Consider the following 13,984-nt stretch of genomic DNA (forward strand, 5'->3'; position numbering starts at 1 on the left):
TAAATATGTAAGTTTAAACGTTATGAATGGCCGAAAGCGATGTAATTTGAGTGTTTCGTCTTCTTAATGCTGATGATAGCAAGTGTTATGATTTTCAAAATTGTATTTCTTCCTAGAAATTCATGTTTCAAGGTACCTTGAGAGTAATATTATATCGTATAATGTCAGTATTCCATCAGATAATGCGAGATAATATGCCCGGAATTCTTGCAATGTGACAAAATACCCGAGCGATTCCTCTTATTCTATTCTTGATATGAGATTGGAAGAGAAAAGTTTACGTGCTCTTCAATAGTTACGTTGTAGGACAATAGGGAAGATGTCTCCGTTGTCCTCCAGTTGGTAACCCTTTTGTAGTTTAGTTTCATACTCTTCAACTATTGCCATACTTATCTATTGTAACCTCAACTTCCCAGATAAAACTATTGTAAATTGGTACGTGTAAACTTTCCAAGTAGTTATCCAGCGTCTGTAATTATCTCAGATAACTGCTAATGCTTAAAGTCTTTGTTGAAGAAATTGTTCTTTTGTCTTCACATTTACAGATGGTTAGAACAGCCATATTGGATACTTTTTTTTTGTTTATGGATTGAAATTTTTACATCAATTCTGCATGGTTTTAGATTGTGAGCTGTTTTTGAGGGATTGGTTCGTCAATTTCTCTTATTTGAGTAACTTTTACCCTGATTCTATTCTCATTGTTTCTGTAGTGCACCATAGAAATAACATTTAGGACAATTGGAGTTCCTATTCTGCAGTTTATTTCACTTTTTACCATCTAGTCCGATGCTTCTAGATCCTTTAAAATATAATATTTTATTACTGTTTCACAAAATCATTGTTTTCAACACCTGGAATAGGTGCCTGAGGTAATAAATTAAAAACTAAGCACAATTAGGAATTACTCTTTTTATAAATGCATTTTTTTATATTATTGGAAGCTTGCCCTATGACCCTCTATCCTACACCTTCATCTTCTGGTATTTGTTTTTGTGAGACTGGAAAACCTACAAAACAATAAAATGTAGAAAGCTATAACTTGGTTTTTAGGAAGCAAATCTTGAGATATATGTAGGTTCTATACTCGGTCTTTCTCTTGGATTTCATTTATAATATGATAAACTCATGTACGATAAAGTACGATTGATGACCATCTTCATCTACCGCAACTAAAAGAGTAGGCATTGAAAGGTGTTTTACAATAATAAGGTTTCACCCAAAAAGCGTCTGTTCAAGACAGTTTTATTTACTGAATTTTTACTCTTCCTTAGGAGCTTCTTACAGCTCACTGTGTAACTGTTCGGAGGCCGGCAGTACACTGAAAAAACTCTGGGAGCCAATAACCTTAGATGTAGACACGCCTTAAGTCATTAAAATAAATAAATGAATAATAATAAAATGATTTCACTCTAGAAGAGAACAAAAGAACTTGAGTTAATCTTTAAAACTTCAAGTAACTTCCTTATCAATAAATATATCGCAGTTGTTTTCCAGATAACGCGCTTTAATTACAAAAGATTGCGAAATAATCTATTCATGACCTATAGTGGATATAAAAATGCAATGAATATTAATAAAATAATCAACAAGATATTGATAATTACTAAATTTCTTGATATTGTTTGACCTCCAGTTCTTTGCTGGTTATAAATAAACATTAAAAAAGTACTATAACTATTAATTCTAAAATGTTTATTATTATTATATCTTTCGTTATATGATAGTTTTCATCCTGCGTTCCAGTAAAGCGCTAGATGAGTGCATGGGGAGCGTTTATTCTCCGGAACTACCTTTGGTTGACTTCGCATCCGGTCTAACGTCCAGCCTTCCCTATTATTAGAGCTTCTCTCTCTCCCTCTCAAGGACAGGTGGGTGTTTTCAAGCTCGTACAATACCTCTTTCTACGTTAATAGATAGAAATTTAATATCAAAATTGTATTAAAAATAATTTGATAAAAATTGGGCGAAAATTTGTTCTATTTGGGTTTGTAAGTAAGGGCGGGTTTTACTTCTGGTTGAAATAATTACTCGGAAAAATATCTGAAATGAATTTAGTTAATGTTTAAATCTTTCAAATATCTTACTTTTTATTCAGTATTGATTTGTTCTTAAAATAGTATTGCTGTGTGATTATGAATAGCAGTTCCTAAACTATACATTACGCCCAGGTAGATCTATTATGGTTTCTGTGGGTTCAGAGAGTGTAGATTTTTAGTGAACATGGAAAAGGGAAAGGAGGACTGTGGGATGTCAGTGTAAGATTTGTGCATGAGATATTGGATGTAGGGTTTAGTGAGCTCTCCATTACTTCTGAAATCTTGTGCTAGACTAATCTCAGACTCTCACTTAGGTTTTTTCAGCAGCTTGATGGACAAGTCTTTTGATAAATGCATGTCAGGACAGCCTCGCAGCATTCATCCATGTGGATCGATTATGAAAATCTAAAATGTTGATCCTGGTTCCGTCAGAAGTCATTAGTGAGATGCTGTAGGGTCTCTAATAGACCACTCTGTTGTTTCCTTAGTGGATATGGTGGTTTAAGGAGATACCTCTTAAAAATGGGATTCTTGTGACGAATAATTAAGGTGTATGAAGGTCATATGTAGGACCTTTAAACGGAAGAGGAGTTTTTGGGCTGCTTTTCTTGAAGTATGCTTTTTCAACTTAGACTTGTGGTCTCTTTACTGTTATTTTCTTTCATTACAGTGTAGCAAGCATGACTGTGGATGGCGTAGGATGATAATAATAAAGATAATATTAATAATAATAAGTAATAGACTTCTCCCGCCGTTACTCCAGGCTGGTTGCTCCAGCAGCCTGTCCCGGTAATAAAAAAATTCTCACACGCCTGACCTTAAAGTGTCATTTAATCATTTAGCAGTTCTTCTAATAAAGTGGAATTCAGGATATGTAAACCTGAGTAACAATTTCCACCACAAATTACCAGATGGAATTTAAGCTTTGAAGTCAGCTAAATTCTTTTATTTTTTTGTTTGCACCAGTTAATTAAAGTAAACCTCTTTTTTTTTTGAACTGAAAAGTTATTTTAATTGAACACTTTTTAGAGATTTTTTGTTTTTAAATTATCGTTTTTTCCATTCTACCCAATAGAAATCTTTAAGTAAAATACATTTTTCTAGTTTGTTTAATATTCCATTTATTTATTTTTTTGTCTTCAGTGAATTGTTTTATGCGTAACATATGTCCACTTTTGCTTTCAATTAGGCTACAGACGTACAGCACTCTTGAGGAGAGTTACTTCACTGACCTTAAAGAAATAAGAAAGAGAAAAGAAAAAAAAGCCTTTTGCAACAATTCACGAACAATTACTGGAACAATAATGCCAAGCTTTGTACTCCTCTACAATTACCACAAATAAAGTCCATAAAGGTAATGGTAATAATAGTAATTACAAAACTATTAAATTTAATTGCTTTTTATATATTTATTTTTATTTTTTTTAGTTTGTCGGGTCATTAAAGATAAAAGACTTGGTAGAATTGGGGGGAGAATATGGAATGAAGTAAAAGTTAATTTGTTTTAATTTTAATTTGTTTTTTTTGTTCCAAGTTTTGTTCTTGTAATCTTTAGAGCGTGAAACTAAATAAAGTAAAAAATTAATGAATGAAGTTACGGCCGGCTTTCCCTCTCAGTAGCATCATCACTCTATCGTTTTCCCTCAATAAATTAATCACACTCTAAATTTAGCATCCTCTTTGAGAAAGTAAAATAATCCTATTTCAAATACCCAAGCTTGCTCTTACAACGCTTACATCCAGAGAAGCGATGAGCCTACCCAAAACATTTTATGAAAAAATGAAACATTCCTTTCAATAGTCTTGTAAGCATCCACATCCTTCAGTACTCAAATGCAGATTTTGTTCACAGTTTAGATGGTCTCATGTTTGAGATCATCTAAACTTATTACAAATACACAATAATGAGCAGAAAATTTGTTAATTAAAAGAGAGAGAGAGAGGAGCTGTAAGAAAAAATTATTTCTGCCCAAATTTAGGTTTTGGGGGGAAAACTTTCTGTAGTTTAAATTCCTTAAATTCAATTTTCCAAGATACTTTCCTAGTTTTTATACTAGATTTTTTTCCATTCTTAAAACAATATACTTATTTGTTGGTCACCAATGTAACCTCATTAGATTTCCGGTCATACTAAACTGCGTTAGCCTAATAGTTCCGTTACATTGTAGCGACAAATCTGTGTCATAAGCGTAATATACATATATTTTGTACAAACCTCAAGCCTGAAAATGGGACTTAAGTTTAAGTAAGCCCTTTTGATTTTTTTTTCTTTTTAAGCCGAAATAATTTTCTTTCTCCTTTTATTGATTTGTGAATCTTTTCTTTGAAATTCTTATGGTGAATTTTAAAATAAAAAAAAAAGTCTTAAAAAGCTTCTTAATAAATGCCCATAATAAATTATTACTTACGTAATATATAAGTGCTAAAGTGAACATTCTTAATTTGCCATTTAAAAAGGTATAACGAGTGAACAGAATAATAGAAAACTGAAAGTCATTCAATTTAAACATCCTCCCTAGAATGTTCCACTTTCAAATAGTAATTCGTAAGTTGGCATCTTGTTTTTTTAAAGTCATTGATTTCAATTGCTACTAACATTGATTTCTATGAGAATTAACAAATATTATTTAATTCTTAAAATTTATAAAGTGATGTAATAAGATGATGATGATTTAAATGAGTATTTCCTAGTTGCAAATCTGACTGAACATTACCTCTCCTATAAGTACTAATCTTACTTTTTATTACTTAGGTTACTTTGCTTAGGTTGGTGTTGTTCGGTTAGAAGATTTTGGAAATAGACGAACTGAGCAAGTGTTGGTCCAAAGACTGCTCAGATCAGTAAAAATGAAACTCTTCTGGAAACCTGAATTAGTGTCAGTAAAAATGGCGACTAGTGAGAAAACGAGTTCGCTAAGGTGAGATCCTCAATCGTTCTAGTCCGATGATAGCGGTTGCCATCAATTTTGTAACATATATATTATAAATTTGATAATGAAGAACTAGGTGAAGCACTGGATAGACATAGAAAGGGGGATCTCTAGATAAAAGTTCTAATAAAAGTATTAGTCAGAGAGACGGCTAAGTACATTTCAACTTTGAGTAGGTTGCAATTAATAGTTGGTTAGTGGTGCTGACTGTATTCTGAGGGCTGAAATAGTTATCTCAGGGTTTAGGAAAGGGTGTATACACAACTTGTCGTAGCCATTTAATGTATACTACTGTTAGTGGTTTCAGAAAAGGTGTATCCCTTAGGGATGAATAGTTTATTTGATTCAGAACTTGACCTTCCAATCATCTTAAGAGAAGAAAGTAAAAAGAAATGAAAAGTATTTAAGAGCGCTCGACCAAATAAAAAGAATAAGGATATTGTAAAAGTGTCAAAAGGACCAGCGCGCCCAGATACTTTTCAGATTACAAACTGAATAAACAGGGTGTAATCGGGACCTTTAGAATTCACTTGTTCCAGCTATTTGCATCTACTTTTTTTTCCTGTTCCAGTTGACAGATTTCATTCAAACCTAGAATCTGCACCATTACTTTAAGCATCACGTAGCTACACCATTAAATGCTACAAAATAGTGTCGTTTGTTTTAATAAATTCACTGAAGGAGGATCAAAAAGGAAATTCCCATTTTACTCAAAATTTTCATTTTTTAATCAGCAAAGCATATGATGGAATTTCTTAGCACAATGGAAACAAAATACTCTCAAAACTCCAGTAAATTATACTCGATCACTTTTTCCCTGGTGCTATAATTTAGATAAATTATTATAAATTAAACAATAAATAAGAATTCTTCCTCTTCACCATTGTACTGTGGAGAAAGAGTAATCTACAATTTTGAACGCTTAGATTAGTGAATTTTATTTTGACACACTTAAACTTCAAATAGAAAATTCATGCATTCAGCGTGAAAAATTGAATGAACATAAAGTCAAGCGTTAAGAAATAGTTTATCCTAGTTGAATGTGCAATAAAGAAATTTCTTTCTTATAAAGAACACATATCTTTTGTGCATAAAATATTATTGCAAATATTGCACGATATTAGGAAAGAAAGTACAGTAACTTTCTCTTATTGTAATTATTGATATTACTGTAAGACAAATATTTGGAACTGTTTCTCTAAAAACTCTCCAAAAACTAAAAAAATCGATTTAGTTTACTGACACTTTCAGATGGCTGATTTTGACCAAAAGATAACCTTTAATTTGGAAACATGGTAGATTCTGTTCGCCATGGCACTGCAGCCTACATGGCTCATGGGAAGATCTAGTTGAATAATCCTCCTCTCTTTACGAAGTCCAGGGTTTTATCCACTATTCATTATTTTTGTTATGATTTCCTCTGGTCTCGACATGTCAAATCTAGCGATTCCTAGCGCGGCCAGCAGGGGGGAGCCATCTCTTCAGTCTCCATAGGCGACCTCCCATATCAGCCAGAAATTAAGGCACCAGCCTCTTAAACCAGAAACCTCTCATCTCCAAAACTATCATCTAAATCATTTTTGGAGAACAATCAATTTTGACATTTCAATTTGATCGCAAGAGTTGTACTGTATAAAGGTAGCTTTGTACAGATGGGATCGCCGAATATTTAAGACAAGAGTTTTTGTTTTTGCCGATGATAATTTTTGAAATCAGAAATATTACCCTTGCATTATTAAATAGCAAGTGTAATATTATTTTCCTCCAAAAACTGTGTGCACAATTAATGTTAGAACGTAGATTAAAGAGTTTTGTTCATTAGCATTTTTTAGAAATCTCTAAGTAAAAACTTTAATGAGGTTGTTCAACCTGCAGAATCCAAAATAATATTCCAAAATATTTAGTTAGTACATTGTCAAAATTTTCTAACCTAAATAACATTAAAAAAAAACAACAAACAAACCTGTATTATCGTCAAAATTGCTTATCAATACTATTTCATGACATACCCACATATAAACCTACATACCCGTTTATTCGTTAAGTAATTTAAAGCGGGTAATTTATTTATCTTTATTTTTTCAAAACAATTTTTCCCGAGTTATTTACACAATTCTTTTTTCTTGTACATTTTTAAGGACCTAATACATGACGTAACTTTTTTAATCTCTAAGTATGACTCATAAACAAGGAAAAATTATCACTTTTAGTTTTGTAAACAAATGACGTCTTATTACTAATGCTATATTTATTTGATATGTGGGTTTGAACTATTTATTTGGGTTCACCTTTAGATAAATTGGTTTAGGAAAAAAGGCATTATTTTCCTGAAAACGTGTAGGCTTCCTTCCTACTGGTCTATAACCCTTTTCCAGCACCATGCAAAGAATTGCCCTTGAAACTTAACTTTACAAAGCCACAGTACAAGCTGGTACTAGAATGTTCTCCAGAAAACTGGAGAAAAGTACCCTCTAGAGCGGATGCCGGGACACAATGAGTATTTTGGGGTATGCAGAAGTGGGATAGGTTAGCGAAATGCCTCTCTTTCCTTCTATGTTCCTAAAGCTTCTGTGGGTGTATCTTTATGGCTTAGATGAATGAACGGTTTCACAGTATTCATACTTATGGATGAGCTCGATGGATGTTAGCAGCGTAAACTGCTGATTAGGGTTTATATGAAGTTCTTCTTCTTCTTAACTGGCGCTACAACTCATGAAGAGTCTTGACCTCTTCAAAACGTGCCCGCCAGGCGTCTCTTTCCTGCGCAGCCGCCCACCAGTTTCGGAAACCTAACATAGATGCAGCATCCTTTGCCACACTATTCTCCCAGCGCAGCTTTGATCTGCCTACCCTCCTGGATCCTTGCATGTTTCCTTCCAGCACTTTCTTAGGAATCTCATCTTCACTCATCCTAGCTACGTGTCTTGCCCATCGCAGTCTACCAAGCTTTATTACTTTTACTATATCAGGATCCGTGGTTTTTCCTACTTCTCCAATTCACTCCATCGCATGTAGGACCATAGATTCTACGGAGTAACTTCCGTTCAAAAAGCGAAAGGGCCCGTTCATCTGCCTTAGTCATCACCCACGCTTCGGAACCATAACTCAGCACTGGTCGGATGAGGGTTTAATAGAGAAGGGCTTTTGTGTCCCGAGAGATGAGTTTATTTTTTACATGCCTTACTAAGCCAAAGTAGCATTTGTTAGCGGCCATGATCCTCGTTTTTATTTCTGAACCAACTTGGTTCTCTCTGTTTACCAGTGACCCAAGATAAGTAAACTGATCAACCTTCTCAAATTTATAATGTGCGTTGCTCAAGTGCTGCACTTGGGCGGTGGTTATATAAAGTTAGTGAGGTGATAATCTGTTTGACACCGACATTCCTTCGACTATGGTAGGATCTTTTTTTTTTGGCATGTTGTCTTTAAAAAGTATCCGCTTAAACTCTTTTGTTGAGTTTGTAAGATAGGGGAGTAACGCCCACTTACCTAGGAAGGTCAGTTTTAGGTGTGATGTGGTCTGATCAGGGTGTAAGTTCGAACATTTACAACATATCATGAAATCTTTAGCTTATTTTGAATAAGACCTTAACTTAAAAAATTAATATAAAAATACTGGTCGAACTCTTGCATGTCTAATAAGGAAAAAGAAAAATCTCAAGCTGCTTGCTAGGGCACTGTCAACTTTTCATTTCTATCGGTTGTTGTTTGTTGTTACCTAGAACTGGCCATGTCTGTTGTACAGAATTACAGATAAGTTTTAGTATTTTTGAAATTAAAAAGTTATTTTCTGTTCAGAAATCCAAGCCAAGTTATATTCATAATTATGAATAAAATAAGACAAACTCTTGTTATTTTAGCATTAAATAAGGATTCAACCATTGGACTAAAACTAAAGAAAAAAAAATAAGTTCAGAAAATATTTGCAGAGAGTTGTGTCTTTTATCGCTCGAGTTAACGATCTGCACATTAGTGTGGCAATGATATTTTTAAAAAAGTGCTAGGAAAAAACTTGCAGTAACCGTTAGCGCATTGTTGGAGGCTTACAGTAATGTGCATTCCTAATAATAGGTCATTTGTACATATAAGAAAAGAAAACTGAACCCTTATCTTCCAGCCATTAAAGTAGATAAGAAAAATTTAGAACAGTTACTTGAACTAACTCTTGCTGATATAGACAGGGTTTACAATTGACAGAATTAATGTGAATGACATTCAGTTATTGAAAAGTAATCTTCAAATACAAAAAACTGTTAAAATCTTTTAATAAATAAAGTTTCGTTTTTCAAAGGACTATCCTTTGGAAATAAGAGTTGTGTGAAATTTAATTTCACAACACACATGAAGAGATATTATTCTAGTTTTAGTTATGTGTGTTTTTGTTGTTGCGAGTCCTATATTTCAGCAATTCCATGGGAAGTTCCTATCAATTAGCACTTAATTTTCATGTAAGTATTACTTAATTCTCTCGTGAATGGCGACATCCAAGTTTCTCAAATCAAAAAAAAATTATTTGATCTAGAAATATTCCAGTTGTGTTCTGGTATTGTTACAGAATAGCTTCTGTACCTACTGTCACTGCTTTATTTTCTTCCTGACGCTTCTTCTTCTATTTCTCTATGCCTTATTAGGCCCTTTTTATGCAGGAGTCTGCCTTGGACTACTCTGTGATTGCTTTAGCAAATATCATTTAATGAATTTTTAAAAATGTCCCTGGCTTCTTAATACTCTCGTTCTGCACATCTGCATATCAATGAGCCTCACTTGTGAGCCAATTAGCATTGTTGTAACAAAAAGGTTAAGGTTCTGTGAAGGCTAAAACTCATCTGTGCACCCACTTGCATTGATCTTCGCAGCGCAGGTGAGTCTGTTAACATAATTAAGTCCACAGTTTCAGTCATCCCCAGCGAAAGGTTTCGGTCCTTTTAATTATCTGTCCACTGGTGCCTTGATTGTACGGTTATCTGTGTATTACCTTTTTTTTTTTTTGGAAATCAAAATTTAACCACGGTCTCTGTGTTTAAAGGAATAAATATAAGTATAGTATTGACATGTTTTTATTTATGAACTCATGTCAGCAATGTTGTGATTTAGCTTTCTCTTTTGTATCGGATACTTTCTTGTAAAGTTGTCCATACCGGTAGAGTGAGGTAGTTAACAATGGAAGTGCCAACACAGCTTGTTATCCACTCGTCCTCACAGTCACATAATGACATCCTCCTTCATATACCACCAACAAGAACTACCTAGTGTCCATCAGAGTGTTACCGACATTTCACATACGTCATCATATATCTTCTTCTTCTTTACTGCCAATTTATTTATCCACATTTCAAAAAAAAATACTTCTACCTCAACATTTCTTGTTATTTAGTTCACTTATTATTGCTCTTTTCTTTATTGTACCAATCAAGAAGAAAATATTACCAAAATAATACGGACAAAATTTTTCAATTAGGTTTATCAGATAGTAAAATAGGTGTCTATTGAAATCATTTCGTTTTAAATAGTGTTATTTAAATTTATAACTGTAGACACAGTTGCCCCGCAGCGAGTAAATGATTGAACAAGTGACAAGAGAGGAGTTATTACCCATTGATGGCTCTCCAATGAGTGATTTCTAGTAATTTCAAGTCTATCTTTGCGCAAAGAAATTGTCCGGAAATCCGTCATAAAGAGAGAGTGAGAGAGTTAGACCTGTCATTAATTTGACCGGAAGGGAGTGATGAAAGCAGTCAGAAAAATATAGCATTAAAATACACTTTACTTCCTTTTTGAATAGTGTTGATTACTATATTTAACATTAAACTATTACATCCGTTTATGTTGATTATGATTAGTAATAAAAAGTCTTAATAGTAACAATTCTATCTTCTTTACTAAATAATAGAGAAAATTACCTCTGACAATATTTTGTCTAGTTAAGATTTAGACAAAATATTGTCAGAGGTAATTTCCTCGATTATTTAGTAAAGAAGTTAGAATTGTTACTATTAATAGGCCTTTAGAAAGAGAGTGGTTACTTTAATTTTGATTTCGAACGTAAGTGCTTAAGTTGCACAGAACACAGGCAGGAGTAAAGAAGTCCTAATTTGAGCTTAATATCTTGACGACTGATCTCTGATAATGGCACTATTTGTTCTGTTTATAACTGTGGTAAACTTCAAAATGGAATTTCTTGAGTTCTTTGGAAATGAAATTGGTGTCACGTAGACATTAACAGTGGCATAGCTTTCCTTTCGGCTCTAAGGCCAAGCCAATCCAAAATATATATATATATTTTTAAATAAATTTTGGCTATATTAGTCCATTACAGCTGTGTACTCAGTCCGCCAGTTTTTTTCCTTTACTGCTAAATTTGTTGTGCATAATACTTTTACTCTTCAGTAGAACGTTTTAGTGGGAAATTCACGTCATTTTCAAAAACAATTTTGCACATATTTCAATTGAGCTGGGAGTTCTTTTGCTGTGATGCATCTTCTAAAATGTTCTTATTATCTATACTTCATGACTATGTTATTAGACAAGTGCAATATTCGAAGGTGGTTATTCGTTATTTTAGCCAATTAAAGGGAATTGGAACTTCTATTCTGTTTAGAATAGTAGCCCCACCAAATTAAGGACAGAATTCTAGATTAGGTATTTTCCAATCCATCTACCCGAGCTATCCAAGAAAATCTGTGTAGAGCGGAGGGAGTCAGCAGTATGTGGGTGCGGCAGTTAAGGATGATCAATCCTTGGTCCTACTCAACCTTATTCCTTTAAAACTCCCCGGATTTCTTGAAGTAGGTTTCTAAAAAAATAAAGTTCTGGGGAGTCAGAAATCATGGGATACTCCTTGGTATCCCATGTATCCCTTCTCTCATGTCCTTCTCAGATATTCCAAGGACTCTTGAAGAAGTGGCTAATTCACTTCCCCTTGCGACTAAGATTGTCACAATATATAGTTGAGCCGAAATATCTGGAAATTCATAAACAATTAAATACTCTTTTGCTAAATGAACCTTTTTTTTTTAATTACATCTGAGAAAACATTTTCGTAGATATGTTTTTCTAAGCTGATATTGATATAATGTGAAATATAATTTAAAGTACCTAAATGAAGAAAAAAAATGTAATATTCATCTATTTATGTATTCTTTAAATAATCTCATTTATAAATAACTAAAATAAATAGGTGACATGAAATATTGAAATGTTTACTGTAAACAGTATGCGATATTTTCTAAACTCAGTTGAACATTGAATATCAAATAGTGCTGATATTACTGCAGGTCATTTAGGTCAAAGGTTGCACACATTAATGGCTTGTCTTAGCCTAACATCTCCTGTTTTTTTGTTTTGTTTTTGAGAGAATGAGAGGGCATGAGAGGGACAGAACGAGAGAGATCGCAGTCTCCAAGGTTCACACACACACACACACACAGCTAAAAATAAAGTTACAGGAGAAAGTATTATGAGAGATGTAAATATATGGATATGTACGTGTGTAATTCCAAGTCAGTCCGTGAGTATAAACAGACTTCAATCATTTATTAGATCCCATAAGGCACAACTATAAACTACGAGTGCTATTTTTATTTTCATAGCTTGTCTCAAAGTAATATCTATCTATCCAGTAAATTTGACTTGATGGAAATATAGTAATTTTTCGTATATTTGGCTGTAGTATTTATGTATGAGAGGAAAGAATGAAGTGGGAGCGATATTGGAAGTTCTCTAAACGTGGAGCTAGCTGGTAGTATATCCTTGATGCCAGTCAAGTGTTGTATCACACATATTTGAAAGTTTTACCGTACCAACCTTCTCGTCAATGTGCGTTTTTCAAATTGATTATTATCAAAATAACTCCTTTTGTAATCGATGATTATATAATTTTAGAAATATTATTTGTTGCAGAACGATAGATCTTATAATAAGGGCTTTGATTTTATTGAAATATTTGTTTACATGTAATCTTATTAAATTGTTTAAAATTTTGTTTTTGCTAGAAATAATCGTTTTTGCGCCTTCTTATTCAGAATAAATGGATTTTGATTGGTCTTTCGATCCATTTAAAACGTTCAGTATTCCGAAAGATATCAGCGCAGCTCAGGCAGAGATTGGCTGGCGATATATTTGTATCAACATTAGACGCGTTCTATCTGAGAGTTCGAGTTCAAGGTGCTTAATACCAGATTCATTACGAATAACTTTTCCATTTATTAGACCGTACGACGATTTGGAGAAAATTCAAAAGTTGCCTCTGAATGGAGCAATGTTTTCATGAAGCTAGTTCCTTCCAATATTCGCTAGAGTTTTTGAAGGAATAGTACGTCCGTCCTAAAAAGATGTTGTACTTATGAGCGCTTTGTTAGCAATTGTTTTGATCGGACTTCGAGGTTTTACGTTAATTGGTTGAACCAACAAAATAGACTTAAGTTTGCATAGACTTTTAGGTCAAAAGCATTCAGAGTCATGAGTTTCTTTTATTATTATTATCATTATTTTGAGAGACAGATTTCCCACGCATGGACCGGGTATTCCCAACACGACAAAAATTAAAGAATCGGCCTTTGCTAGTAGCGCAACGACCGTCCAAATCACCAATTAATCAGAAATCCCATAGTTGAAACTTTTCTCTTGAAAGTCATCTACACAAAGTAGGCTAAGAAATCTTGTTGGCAGGAATTTTGATATGGATATTAGGGACAGTTTAGGTTTGTTTCTCTAAAACTAGGCTTGTATTCGAGAAGGTTTATATACCAGAAAGGAATATTATTTTGGAAATGCTCGGGATATTTGGCTGAATGCTGTAGGCATAACGAGATATTACTTCTGCTGGCTCTTCACATTTTTCTTTAGTGAAGGTCTGGGTTGTGGGTTTAGATTAGACTCAGGTCTCGCGCCATTCGTCTCCCTCCCACTTCAATAAACTCTAAAAACTAATCCCTCTAACTAGAAACAGTCAGGATAATTTAGGGAGAAACTTGGGTTTGAAAAGGGTTGTAGTTCCATTGTTGTGTAAGTAGAAAATGT

At 33.6% G+C, this 13,984-nt stretch overlaps 1 protein-coding gene across 5 annotated transcripts in view; it reads left to right on the plus strand.

Moving 5' to 3' along the window:
* The window catches only part of LOC141461386 (uncharacterized), a 153,626-nt gene that overhangs the window by 105,598 nt on the left and 34,044 nt on the right, over positions 1 to 13,984 (plus strand). For 2 of the 5 annotated variants that reach the window (XM_074142401.1, XM_074142403.1), the window contains exon 3: positions 3,226 to 3,390. The exons of 2 other annotated variants lie outside the window; for them this stretch is intronic. The gene's annotated coding sequence lies outside the window, so the exon portion shown is untranslated. Of the gene's footprint in view, positions 1 to 3,225; positions 3,391 to 12,355; positions 12,474 to 13,984 lie in introns of those variants that run through there. One more of the 5 variants, XM_074142402.1, reaches the window with a different exon arrangement.

This window comes from Rhodnius prolixus, unplaced genomic scaffold (genome assembly GCF_049639745.1).
Source record: "Rhodnius prolixus isolate KJV_2025 unplaced genomic scaffold, Rpr scaffold_6, whole genome shotgun sequence".
Taxonomy (NCBI): domain Eukaryota; kingdom Metazoa; phylum Arthropoda; class Insecta; order Hemiptera; family Reduviidae; genus Rhodnius; species Rhodnius prolixus.